Below are 14753 nucleotides of genomic sequence, written 5' to 3'. Positions count from 1 at the left end.
CATTCTCTGTCTCTGTGTCTTTCTCTCTCTCCCCATCCCCTCTCTAATCCCTCTGGAGGGGGTTCTGGTTACCTTCCCTTTCCGTTTCCACGGTAACTCCCCGACCAGAAAACTTCCTCTCAGGTTAGAGAGAGCTGCACGGCTTTCATTTTTTCTTTCTTTCCTTTATATTTCCGGGGAATTGGAGAGAGGGATTAGTTTCTATATAGCCTAATCGTCCCGAGAGAGACAGAGAGGCTAAACTAACTCGGCACAGCTATTACTGTCTCATACTACTGTTGTGTTTCTCCTGCTCTGTCTCATCCCGGGGGGAAGTGTTACCCTTACAAATATTTTTGTGAGGCAGACCACATTGTCAATGGCTTCGGTTGGTTTTCTATACAGACTGTTGGTTTTTGAGCTTCCTAATGAAAAGACAACTTGCAAATTCTTAAACGCTCAACTGATCCTAGCAGAAAGCCACTGAGAGCCACTGACATCAGGCAGGTAAAATGCCTCATTAGCCCCTCGCAAGAGGAATAAGGAGAAAACGCTAACAGTCAATATTTCTACGCAGCAAAGCAGGGTGAAATGATGTGGACACAAAGCTTACTGTGGCCTAGACTGTGAGACGGAGAGAGTCTACTGTAGCAGAAGTGACTAAAGATGGCAGGGCTATCTGTCATATGGGTCATAGGGATTCCTTTTTTTTCCCCCCAAGTAGTGTTTATGACACTAAAGACAAGATTAATATTTTCAAGACTGTTTCTTGATAAAAAAAAAAGACATTTCCTTCACAACACACAAAAGTACACACATTCATGCTCGCTCGCACGCACACACACACACACACACACACACACACACACACACACACACACACACACACACACACACACACACACACACACACAATCACACACAATCACACACAATCACACACACACACTCCAAACCCAAGTCACATGAATAGCGAGATACCACAGCTGAATAGCGCTTCATCTGGTTTAAATAATCTCTGCTGTGATGATACTCAAGCCCAGAGAATGCAAATGATGACCTTCTGCTGTCCCTTTAACCGTATACGATTAGTATGTGTGAATGAAATGAGCTAACGAACCACACCATCACCAATGCTACACATGTAGGATCTTCATTTGACCACCCTGTTGCAGGAGAACATTCCTTTAAAACGTGTTGTTTAAAAAGGCTTCTGAAGTTTGAATTTTCCACTGAAAAACTCCCTCACAAAAAATGTATCAACCCCTACAAAAATGTCCATTAATTACAAACCTATATAATAATTCACATTTCCTGTTGCTGCAGGATTATATTCATGATGTAGCAAACAGGCTCAAATGAAGATCCTACATATGTACGGTATGTAGATGTAAAACTGATAACGGGCACACTAGAGGATAGACACCAGAGGGCATGTTCACACACACACACACACACACACACACACACACACACACACACACACACACACACACACACACACACACACACACACACACACACACACACACACACACACACACACACACACACACACACACACACGCATGTACACATACTGTATACAAATACACACCTATAGGCATAATACTATCCACACAGCCACGCACGCACAAACACTAACATGGACACAATTACCATCAAATGCTAGGAAAAGCTTTGACAGGTGGGTCATTAAATCTATTGGTGCGTATATTACAAACATACAGTATAGCTAATCAGAATGTGAATAACGTGTTGGTGCACTTATTATAAGCGTAGCGGTAACAAGGATGTGAATATCTAGCTGAGTGAAAGAGACTCTAAAAGGTGTCAAGGCCTCAGAGGAAAAAAAATAAACATTAGTCAAACCTTCCTTCAACTCTTACCACCACCATTGGGTGCACTAACCTAATGTTCTAATAGTGAACTGCACCTTATTTAGATCACAACAGAAAGGTACAGTAGCTTCAACTCACATCTGATGAAATGGCTGAATTAGGGATGAGCCAAACAAGGTGGATGCCTCCTAGCATCTGAACAGCACTCGTAATAGTTTGAATTGAATGTAGCCAGTGTGCTCGTCCAAGCATGGAGCTAGATGCATCATAGCAACAGACTGAGCTTCTGTTTGTATGATAACAGAGAGGTACTGTAGCATTAACCTCGTTTCCAGGTTATTGCGCACAGCACATATAAGCCTGAGACATCAACCATTCTAAATTGGCCTTAGTGGGAGGAACCATAGAGTTTTATTGGAGAATTGTATTTAATTTGAGCAAATCCGTAACTTGGGCAACTTCTTCCCGTCAATCTCTGCGTGTTACCTAGCAATAACAAAAATACTTACGATTTGTCAGATTGAATGTGTCCTTCACTATGCAAATAAGCGTTTAAAACACGTTTTATATCCATGGTCTCCCATTTTCCACCTGTAGAAGATGACGCGGTAGCTTACTCAGAAAACGGGAGATTGTGCATAAAAACGTGTTTTTTTTCATGTTTATTAGATAGCGAAACACAAATTCAAGCAGAATTATTGTTCCTAGAGATATTGGACATGTATCTGTTGACTGGAAATGTTATTTTGGTGATACCGAATAGTTTAGATTTGGTTGATCAAGGACACCAGGATACGGAAGTTTCAACAATGAGCCATCTGTCTGTAAACAATGGCTCGCTGTGGGACGAAGCAATGACTGACCCAGCCACTTGATGTAAAATGAAAGAGAAGCTAAGCAGCTAGTGCAACACTGAATGACATGTTCCTCAATGACCTAGCTAGCTAGTTAGCTAGCTACAGTAGTAACATCGTTATCACAATTAACACGTTTTAATGAAGCAGCAACTGCCTGTTCTGCGCCAAGTCATTTCAGTATCGAGACAGCTCAGCTGCCGCTGCTGAACGTAAGAGGTGCCCTAGACACGTGGGGGGGTAGGTGTTGTGGGAGGTGATTGGTTGGCAGATTAAGCCATTGAGTAACGCGCCTTGTATCCTTGCCTTAGCGGGGTCGTCAACAACCTTGACGTTCCGGTTTTCAGGGGAAATGGAAGAGAGCGCCTCTGTCGTGACTTCCGCTTTCGGGCATCAACAAGGCGACACTCCGTCTTAACTCCTCTTCCACATTTAGTGGATTGGTTGAACAGGGCAGAGGAGAACCGCCCCCAGGGTTCTCGTCAAGACCAGAATGTGGGGGATCTAGTTTCAGGCGTTTCTTTTATGCCTGCTACGTTAGGTTGTATCGTAACGAATGTATCCTAACGAATGCAAAGTTTGATGCTGTGCTCCAATAGACCTTCTGCACATTTGGGCGAAGTGTCTGGGAATGAGATTACTGTAGCGTTCACTGATGTGTACACACAAACACACACGCGCGCGTGCGCACACACACACACACACACACACACACACACACACACACACACACACACACACACACACACACACACACACACACACACACACTACTAAGCTTTTTATTAGAGTGTGCTAGCAAGGAGAACAAAATATACGGAGCTCAATAATGAGATTGATCATACAGTAAGTGTGGAATGAAACGGCAAGCATTAAAATAAACCATCAATCAGCTTAACCGAACATGTTTAGGGTAATGATTTTTAGAATGATTGATTTCAGACTAGTTCAATGGAACGGTCAATAAAGTTCAAATAGATTGTAACTAAAAGAGTCATTTCATACTTGACTGAACACACCGGGAGCAAACACACATGGAAGGCACACACACACACACACACACACACACACACACACACACCTGAGGGAATCAAAAACGGAGGCAGCCGGTCATTCAAAAAAACTAAACGGGGGCACACAGTGGTTTTCAGGAGTGTCTCTCCCCTCCTCCTTCTCCCGATCTCTCTGAACCAAATATGACCATGTGCCCAATCACACACTCACTACTTATTTGTAGGAAGCTGTGTATGTTCTTTAGACCTGTTGAAAAGCAGAGTGATGTATTAGCATCCCAGTCTTACCTTTATGCTTCTGCCTCTGTGCTACTCAGTAGACCCCTTACACACCCAACTTGGCTTCAGCTTCAGCCTGTAAAAACATACACGCATGAATCAGGATCTAGTATTTACTCACTCACAAACACAGAGCACATAGTAACGCATCAGTACCAGTCACATTTTTGGACACACCTACTCATTCAAGGGTTTTTCTTAATTTTTTAAAAATGTTCTACATTGTAGAATAATAGTGAAGACACCAAAACTATGAAATAACATATATAGAATCATGTAGTAACCCAAAAAACTAAACAAAAATCAAAATATATTTTAGATTTTTCAAAGTAATCACTCTTTGCCTTGATGACAGCTTTGCACACTCTTGGCATCCTCTCAATCAGCTTCACCTGGAATGATTTTGATAGTCCAACTAAGCGCAAATCAGATAGGATGGCGTATCGCTGCAGAATGCTGTGGTAGCCATGCTGGTTAAGTGTGCCTTGAATTCTAAATAGATCACTGACAGTGTCACCAACAAAGCACCGCCACACCATCACACCCCTCCTCCATGCTTCACGGTGGGAACCACATATGCGGAGATGATACGTTCATCTACTCTGCATCTCACAAAGACACGGCGGTTGGAACCAAAAATCTCACACTTGGACTTATCAGACCAAAGGACAGATTTCCACCGGTCTAATGTCCATTGCTCGTGTTTCTTGTCCCAAGCCAGTCTCTTCTTATTATTGGTGTCCTTTAGTAGTGGTTTCTTTGCAGCAATTCGACCATGAAGGCCTGATTAACGCAGTGTTCTTTGAACAGTTGATGTTGAGATGGGTCTGTTACTTGAACTCAGTGAAGCATTTATTTGGGCTGCAATTCCTGGGGCTGGTAACTATAATGAACTTATCCTCTGCAGCAGAGGTAACTATTGGTCTTCCTTTCCTGTGGTGGTCCTCATGAGCACCAGTTTCATTATAGTGCTTGATGGTTTTTGACTGCAATTGAAGAAACTTTCTAAGTTATTGACATTTTCTGGATTGACTGACCTTCGTGTCTTAAAGTAATGATGGACTTTCATTTCCCTTTGCTTATTTGAGCTGTTCTTGCCATAATATGGACTTGGTCTTTTACCAAATAGGGCTATCTTCTGTATACCCCCCCCCCCATACCTTGACACAACACAACTGATTGGCTCAAACACATTAAGAAGGAAAGAAATTCCACAAATTATCTTTCAACGAGGCACACCTGTTAGTTGAAGTGCACTCCAGGTGACTACCTCATGAAGCTGGTTGATATAATACCAAGAGTGTGCAAAGCTGTCATCAAGGCAAAGGGTGGCTACTTTGAAGAATCTCAAATATAACATATATTTTGATTTGTTAAACACTTTTTTGGTTACTACATAATTCCATATGTGTTATTTCATAATTGTGATATCTTCACTGTTATTCTACAATGTAGAAAATAGTAACATAAAGAAAAACCCTGGAATGAGTTGGTGTGTCCAAACTTTTGACTGGTACTGTACGTGTCCAAACAAGCTCCCTGAGGAAAAGATCAAAAATAATCCCAACACCAATCCCAGTTTGTGAATAAACAGCTGATTCACATAACCCCGAACATAAATGTACGACAACAACCTCAAAACCCTAACCCACCAATGACCCAGAGCACTGACTTTGTGTGTATGTCTTGAAACCCACTGTGCAGTACTTCAGTGTTCTCAGAGACATACTGTACTGTTCTCCCCCGTAGAATACTTCATCCGTCTCTTTGACAGGAAACCTTAGAATGGGAAACCTTTTGTTCCACCTCTGCAACCCCCAATTACCTTAATCTTCTTACTCCAGTAATCCCAGCAGGGGAACCTTTTTGATGTGACATGCTTGAACAAACATCAAAGTTGGCGTCTTGATGATGTGGGCACTGTGGGCTGGGCTGTATGTGCCTGTGTATGCCCATCAGAGCAGGACTAGTGGATTATTCTGGGATAGGAGGAGAGAGGGCCTAGTAAAGGCATTGGATGTAATGGATGGATGTGATGGGCAGACGAATCTGTGAGCAAATATGAGCAGATTCAATGGAGGTGAAGTGTGGGAGAGAGTGTGTGTGTGTTTACTATATGTATGTGAGCATACAACTTTAACAGCCTGGATGGGCTTCCAGCATCAGGGAGGGAGGGTTGGATGAGGACGTTCATTCTCCTCTTTGTGCTAAGGCTTGCACTGACATGAAACTCAGTCATAACTACGCTACATAACGACAGCAGCTTCACCAGAACACAACAAAGCACTCAAGGACAAGACTCCTACTTTGATTCCAACACACACCCACACACACACACACGACCATCGGAACTGTCCACTCATTTTCCCCTTCACTCCTGTAATTCAAGGCCTTTCACAAAGGTCAGTGTCTCAATGTGTGTGTGTGTGTGTGTGTGTGTGTGTGTGTGTGTGTGTGTGTATATATAAGTCTGTGTGTAAAAACATGTCATTCATCTTATTTTTGTGTATGTTGGCAAATGTTTTATAAGAAAAATAAGGCCCTTGCACCTGAGAATTCACGTTTGATATGATAACTCCTTCCTAAGGGCTGTTTCCAAGCCCTTGGCTTCGCCTCGGGCCTAAGAACAGCCTTATTCGGGAGTTATCACACGATAATCCCTGGGTACTCATGCCTTATTGCTTAATTGTGTTGATATTACATAATCACTTTTTGTATTACCAGATGCCTGTCAGAACAAATTGCCTAATTTCATTCTTCAAAGGACTTCTTTGATCTTTAGTATCTGAATGACCAATCGCTTTCCAAGCATAAAGTAATTTTTAATGCTGCCTGATATAACTCTTTACCAGAGGAATGTGCAGCATCAGGTGTCTTTTCGGTATGAAAGGAGTTCGACGACTCTTGGAAATACTGAAATGAAATAGATAGTGCTAACCTGTCCTATTTATGTGGGATTTAAGCCTGCAGATTTATTCTAATGCTTGTAATACTGAACATAAATATAAAAACAATATGTAAAGTGTTGGTCCCATGTTTCATGAGCTGAAATAAATAATTCCCCAAAATGCGCACAAAAAGCTTATTTCGATCATATTTTGTGCACAAATTTATATTTCTCCCTGTCAGTGTGCATTTCTCATTTGCCAAGATAATCCATCCACCTGACAGGTGTGGCATATCAAGAAGCTGATTAAACAGCATAATCATTACACAGGTGCACCTTGTGCTAGGGACAATAAAAGGCCAATTTAAAATGTGCAGTTTTGTCACACAACACAATGCCACAGATGTCTCATGTTTTGAGAGAGCAGTGCAATTGGCATGCTGACTGCAGGAATGTCCACCAGAACGGTTCCTAAAGAATTGAATAAAAATTTCTCTACCATAAGCTGCCTCCAACATTGTTTTAGAGAATTTGGCAGTACGTCCAACAGGCCTCACAACCACAGACCACGTTTAACCACGCCAGCACAGGACCTCCACATCCGGCTTCTTCACCTGTGGGATCATCTGAGGAGAGGTGGTGGGGGGATGGGAGGTGTATTTCTCTCTGTAATAAAGCCTTTTTGTGGGGAAAAACTAATTCCGATTGGCTGGGCCTGGCTCCCCAGTGGGTGGGCCTGGCTGCCAAGTGGCTGGGCCTATGGGCCAAAACATTGCTGCACCCCTGCACAGTCATGTGAAATCCATAGATTAGGGCATAATTAATATATTTCAATTGACTGATTTCCTTATATTAACTGTAATCTTTGAAATTGTTGCATGTTGTGTTTATATTTTTGTTCAGTATAGCATGCAGTATTTATTCAACAAATGGTGTGGAATATGGACTCATATTGACCTAAGTGAAAGTTTAAGATGTGAACTGTCCCTTTAAAGTGATCAAATGCAATGGGTACTTACAGAATACTGACATATATGACTGACTTGGGTTTCAACCACAAGACTGTGTTAGCCCACTGTGTTAGCCCACAACCTTGTGTCCTCTGCTGAGTGTATGTGAGGGTGATTTCCTTCTCGGCCTATTTGAGATTCATAACTTTGGAATTGCCGTATAAAGATCAGAGCAACCTCTTTTAGAGGCAGGCACAGAATCAGACGCCCGTCTGGCCTCCACCCGTTGGAGATCTACTTAAAAGTTTGGGTCCTCACAGTTTTGAGGTCTTAGATCAGCGACAACAAGACAGGGCTTCATTAGAGAAGCCCTCTCATATAAAAGCTGTTATACAGTATGTAAGAAAGTATTGGAATATTCCAAGGGGCATGAGGTTAGAATAGAAAATAAATAAGTAGAAGATGACAGGGCTTCTGCCTTGTTATATGACTTTCTCATCACTGTCAAGTTAATTTTCATGTATTTTACCTTTATTTAACTTGGCAAGTCAGTTAAAAACAAATTCTTATTTTCAATGACAGCCTAGGAACTGTGGGTTAACTGCCTTGGTCAGGGGCAGAACGATAGATTTTTACCTTGTCAGCTCGGGGATTCAATCTTGCAACCTTCTGGTTACTAGTCCAACGCTCTAACCACTAGTCTACCTGCCACCCCCGTATATAAAAGTCCTGAGAATTAAACCAATTAGAAAGAGATATAATGTTGTACGGAATAACACAAATACTTTCCCTTTGGAGAATCTTCAAAGAATGTTTTTGATTTAAAAAAATATTGTATTTTTTTTTCTTCAGAAATGTTTTAAATTAAATATCCTTCGAATGTTCTTCAAACATTCATTAAAATGTTGTGCACACAATCTGTAACAACCACCACAGAACATTCCCCAAACGTTCTCATTAGGTTTCCAGGAACCGAACGAATGTGTTCTGGGAACGTGCTTGCAACATCAGGTGAATGTTGCAACAGATGTCTCAAGGTCTGAGGGAGCGCGCAATTGCCATGTTGACTGCAGGAATGTTGCTGGAGAATTTAACGTCCAACCGGCCTCAAAACCGAATACCACGTATATGGTGTTGTGGGGGCGAGTGGTTTGCTGATGTCAATGTGGTGAACAGAGTGCCCCATGGTGGCGGTAGGGTTATGGTATGGGCAGGCATAAGCTACAGACAACGAACACCAGATACGGACTGTTTATCTGACCCACGCCCATAACTTTTTATTAAGATATACAATATGTGACTAACAGATGCATATCTGTACTCCCAGTAATGTGAAATCCATAGATTAGGGCCTAATGAATTTATTTCAATTGAATTCGTAATATGAAATGTAAGTCACCAAAATCTTTGAAATTGTTGCGTTTATATTTTTGTTCAGTATAGAAACAGGTCTATAGTTTCCCTTGTCTGTTTTCCTGCCCTTCTTGTGAGCGCTCTGTATAGTGAGGTAAGTAGTTGGTTGTTTTGTCTCGTTTCTACCGAAGTAATTAATTTGGAAATGACCCAAGCTGCTTGCTCTAGCTAGCTACGGTAGCAAACTAGATAGTTAACTGTCAGGTTTGTCTGTCAGCCTACAGTCTTTACGGTTGTGGTCTAAGCCTGCTGTTCATCAATGAACATATCTGTGAATGTATTTGTGTGTGCTCTTTCCTGTCTGATTATCCATCCGTCTGATAAACATATACGCACACAATAAACTGAGAAACCAATCTGGCCATTTTGATGGATGGAATGAAAGTGCTGTGTAACGTTATGATGATATTCTATATGTGTATGTGTTTGTGTGTAATGAGATTTGATTGATTGAAAGTGTATAGCATCATGATTTAGTTGAGCTAATTAGGATTCCCATCAGCTATTGCACACGCAGCAGCTACCCTTCCTGGGGTATCAAATGATTAGACTGTGAGTGTGTAAGTAATGGGAGGCGTATTGTAACTGTAACATGCAATTTATTATGGAAACCCCTAAGAGGTGAGAGAGAAAGTTAGAGAGAGAACGTGTGTGTGTTTGAGAGAAAGAGAGAGAGCGAGAGCGAGACTATGATCCTGACCACAATTGTATCCTCTGTTCCTCTCTCACTCTCTACCCCCCGTTGTTGCTCTGCTCCTCTAGGTCAGTGAAAGCGGGGGAAGTGATGTGGAGAGTCAGAGCTCAGCAAAAGTGCAATTTGTTGGTCTCATTTGTTGAATTTGGATCCGAAAAGTGAATGTACCTACATACAGTAGCTGCTCAAAATGGTTGCGTGGCATATTGATACAGTGCCTTGCGAAGGTATTCGGCCCCCTTGAACTTTGCGACCTTTTGCCACATTTCAGGCTTCAAACATAAAGATATAAAACTGTATTTTTTTGTGAAAAATCAACAACAAGTGGGACACAATCATGAAGTGGAACGACATTTATTGGATATTTCAAACTTTTTTAACAAATCAAAAACTGAAAAAAGATTTCCCAAGCTTTAAACATCCCAAGGAGCACTGTGCAAGCGATAATATTGAAATGGAAGGAGTATCAGACCACTGCAAATCTACCAAGACCTGGCCGTCCCTCTAAACTTTCAGCTCATACAAGGAGAAGACTGATCAGAGATGCAGCCAAGAGGCCCATGATCACTCTGGATGAACTGCAGAGATCTACAGCTGAGGTGGGAGACTCTGTCCATAGGACAACAATCAGTCGTATATTGCACAAATCTGGCCTTTATGGAAGAGTGGCAAGAAGAAAGCCATTTCTTAAAGATATCCATAAAAAGTGTCGTTTAAAGTTTGCCACAAGCCACCTGGGAGACACACCAAACATGTGGAAGAAGGTGCTCTGGTCAGATGAAACCAAAATTGAACTTTTTGGCAACAATGCAAAACGTTATGTTTGGCGTAAAAGCAACACAGCTCATCACCCATCTCTACTGTCAAACATGGTGGTGGCAGCATCATGGTTTGGGCCTGCTTTTCTTCAGCAGGGACAGGGAAGATGGTTAAAATTGATGGGAAGATGGATGGAGCCAAATACAGGACCATTCTGGAAGAAAACCTGACGGAGTCTGCAAAAGACCTGAGACTGGGACGGAGATTTGTCTTCCAACAAGACAATGATCCAAAACATAAAGCAAAATCTACAATGGAATGGTTCAAAAATAAACATATCCAGGTGTTAGAATGGCCAAGTCAAAGTCCAGACCTGAATCCAATCGAGAATCTGTGGAAAGAACTGAAAACTGCTGTTCACAAATGCTCTCCATCCAACCTCACTGAGCTCGAGCTGTTTTGCAAGGAGGAATGGGAAAAAATGTCAGTCTCTCGATGTGCAAAACTGATAGAGACATACCCCAAGCGACTTACAGCTGTAATCGCAGCAAAAGGTGGCGCTACAAAGTATTAACTTAAGGGGGTTGTTAAAAAAGTTTGAAATATCCAATAAATGTCGTTCCACTTCATGATTGTGTCCCACTTGTTGTTGATTCTTCACAAAAAAATACAGTTTTATATCTTTATGTTTGAAGCCTGAAATGTGGCAAAAGGTCGCAAAGTTCAAGGGGGCCGAATACTTTCGCAAGGCACTGTACCTATGTACACTACATGACCAAAAGTGTGTGGACACCTGCTCATCGAACATATTCTAAAATCATGGGCATTAATATGGAGTTGGTCCCCCTTTTGCAGCTATAACAGCCTCCACTTCTGGGAAGGCTTTCCACTAGGTGTTGGAACATCGCTGCTGGGACTTGCTTCCATTCAGCCACAAGAACATTAGTGAGGTCGGGCACTGATATTGGGCGATTAGGCCTGGCTCTCAGTCGGTGTTCCAATAACTGGTTGAGGACACGGCTCTGGCCAGGCCAGTCAAGTTCCTCCACACCAATCTCGACAAACCATTTCTGATTGATCTCGCTTTGTGCACTGTGGCTTTGTCATGCTGAAACAGGAGAGGGCTTTCCCCAAACTGTTGCCAGCACAGAATCGTCTAGAAGATTTCCCTTCACTGAAACTAAGGGGCCTAGACCGAACCATGTAAAACAGCCCCAGACCATTATTCCTCCTCCACCAAACTTTACAGTTGGCACTATGCATTGGGGCAGGTAGGGTTCTCCTGGCATCAGCTAAACCCAGATTTGTCCGTCGGACTGCCAGATGGTAAAGCGTGATTCATCACGCCAGAGAATGTGTTTCCACTACTCCAGAGAATGTGTTTCCACTGCTCCAGAGTCCAATGGCGGCGAGCTTTACACCACTCCAGCCGACGCTTGGCATTGCGCATGGTGTGCGGCTGCTTGGCCATGGAAACCCATTTCATTTTGCTCCTGACGATCAGTTCTTGTGCTGACGTTGCTTCCAGAGGCAGTTTGGAACTCGGTAGTGAGTGTTGCAACTGAGGACAGATGACTTCCATGCACTATAGCACTCGACGATCCCATTCTGTGAGCTTGTGTGGCATATAATTTTGCATCTGAGCCGTTGTTGCTTCTAGACGTTTCCACTTCACAATAACAGCACTTACAGTTGACCGGGGCAGATCTAGCTGGCAAGAAATTTGACAAACTAACTTGTTGGAAAGGTGGCATCCTATAATGGTGCCATGTTGAAAGTAACTGAGCACTTCAGTAAGGTCATTCTACTGCCAATGCTTGTCTATGGAGATTGCATGGCTGTGTGCTCGATTGTATACATCTGTCAGCAACGGGTGTGGCTGAAGGGGTGTTAACATACTTTTGTATATATAGTGTAAGTATAGTACCCTGAGGGTGGTGTCAGTAGACCAGTGTCGGGGACCCTGCAAAGGCCCCTTCCCAGAATCCGCAGGTGCTGGTCGCTGAAGGCATTAAAAATGCAGCATGTGCATTCACTTTGTAATGGCTACAGTGGAAGGAAACGGGGAGCCAATCGTGTGGCACCAGGGGGGTGTGGACCGAGCTGTTAGTCATAATTTGAAAGCAGGCCACTCCCTGGTGAAGTTTGAAGGGCGCAAGAGAGGATGTGTGGCGTGCATCCAGAGTGGACGCAGGGCAAATACTGGGAAATGTTGAAACCTCCTTTGGATGCTCTGTGTGTTGTGTGCAACTTTGCAGGATGGGGCTGTTCTTCAAGAAGTACCATGACAGTGCGAAATATACATTTGTCCCACAAGTCTTATTGGGTAATTGTGTACTTTTTAAAATTGTGTTTTGTATTTTCTCTTTTCACCGAATTGCTGTCAAAGTAGGCAAATCAAATCTGGTCTGTACTAAATCTTGCTGAGACAGGTTATCTACATTTTGAAAGTCTATGAATAGTTGCTTGCATTTTTACATAAGTAAGAATCGTTGTCATTCAAATAGCCTTCTTTGTGTGGGTTTTGAAATACTTCCTGAATATTGTCCTCTGGTCACATTTGGGAAAATATACTATACATTTTCAGTGAATTATTTAGTCAAATTTACAGTGCCTTCAGAAAGTATTCATACACCTTGATTTATTCCACATTTCGTTGTGTTACAGCCTGAATTCATAATGAAATAAATCTGTTTTTTTCTCTTACCCATCTACAGTCGTGGCCAAAAGTTGAGAATGTATTCATTTCCACAAATATTCATTTCCACAAAGTTTGCTGCTTCAGTGCAAGGGGTGCGTACTGGCGGCAGAGAAGTCAGACGCAGTTTCCAACGGAGCAGTTTAATAATAAAAACCCACCAGAAAACAATCAATAAATGGGTACATAACCCGACGCACACCAGACATAACGTGCACAAGCACGTACAACAAACAATACCGGACAAGGACATGAGGGGAACAGAGGGTTAAATACACAATATGGAATTGATGGAATTGAAACTAGGTGTGTGGGAAGACAAGACAAAACAAATGGAAAGTGAAAGGTGGATCGGCGATGGCTAGAAGACCGGTGACGTCGACCACCGAACGTTGCCTGAACAAGGAGAAGGACCGACTTCGGAGGAAGTCGTGACATTCAGTGTCTGTAGATATTTTTGTCAGATGTTACTATGGAATACTGAAGTATCATTACAAGCATTTCATAAGTGTCAAAGGCTTTTATTGACAATTACATGAAGTTGATGAAAAGAGTCAATATTTGCAGTGTTGACCCTTCTTTTTCAAGATCTCTGCAATCCCCCCTGGCATGCTGTCAATTAACTTCTGGGCCACATCCTGACTGATGGCAGCCCATTCTTGCTGAATCAATGCTTGGAGTTTGTCAGAAATTGTGGGTTTTTGTTTGTCCATCCGCCCCTTGAGGATTGACCACAAGTTCTCAATGAGATTAAGGTCTGGGGAGTTTCCTGGCCATGGCTTCAGGGCGCCCTGAAGCCTTCTTCACAACAATTGAACCGCTCTCCTTGAAGTTCTTGATGATCTTATAAATGGTAGATTTAGGTGCAATCTTACTGGCAGCAATATCCTTGCCTGTGAAGCCCTTTTTGTGCAAAGCAATGATGACATCATGTGTTTCCTTGCAGGTAACCATGATTGACAGAGGAAGAACAATGATTCCAAGCACCACCCTCCTTTTGAAGCTTCCAGTCTGTTATTCAAACTCAATCAGCATGACAAGAGTGATCTCCAGCCTTGTCCTCGTCAACACTCACACCTGTGTTAACGAGATAATCACTGACATGATGTCACCTGGTCCTTTTGTGGCAGGGCTGAAATGCAGTGGAAATATTTTTGGGGGATTCAGCTCATTTGCATGGCAAGGAGGAACGTTGCAATTAATTGCAATTCATCTGATCACTCTTCATAACATTCTGGAGTATATGCAAATTGCCATCATAAAAACTGAGACTGTGAAAATTGTGTCATTCTCAAAACTTTGGCCACGACTGTACACAAAATACCCCATCATGACAAAGTGAAAACATGTTTTAGAAATGTTTGCAAATTTACAGAAATATCTAAT

At 42.3% G+C, this 14753-nt stretch overlaps 1 protein-coding gene across 1 annotated transcript in view; it reads right to left on the bottom strand.

Annotated features, from left to right (window-relative positions):
- LOC109884765 (LARGE xylosyl- and glucuronyltransferase 2) overlaps positions 1-14753 on the bottom strand; it is a 117928-nt gene that overhangs the window by 82366 nt on the left and 20809 nt on the right. Inside the window, exon 2 of the mRNA XM_031808152.1 lies at positions 3976-4042. The gene's annotated coding sequence lies outside the window, so the exon portion shown is untranslated. The remainder of the gene's footprint in view (positions 1-3975; positions 4043-14753) is intronic.

Source organism: Oncorhynchus kisutch, linkage group LG3 (genome assembly GCF_002021735.2).
Source record: "Oncorhynchus kisutch isolate 150728-3 linkage group LG3, Okis_V2, whole genome shotgun sequence".
Taxonomy (NCBI): Eukaryota; Metazoa; Chordata; class Actinopteri; order Salmoniformes; family Salmonidae; genus Oncorhynchus; species Oncorhynchus kisutch.
Note: the sequence above shows the minus strand (reverse complement) of the source record. Positions and strands in the feature narration are given on the sequence as shown.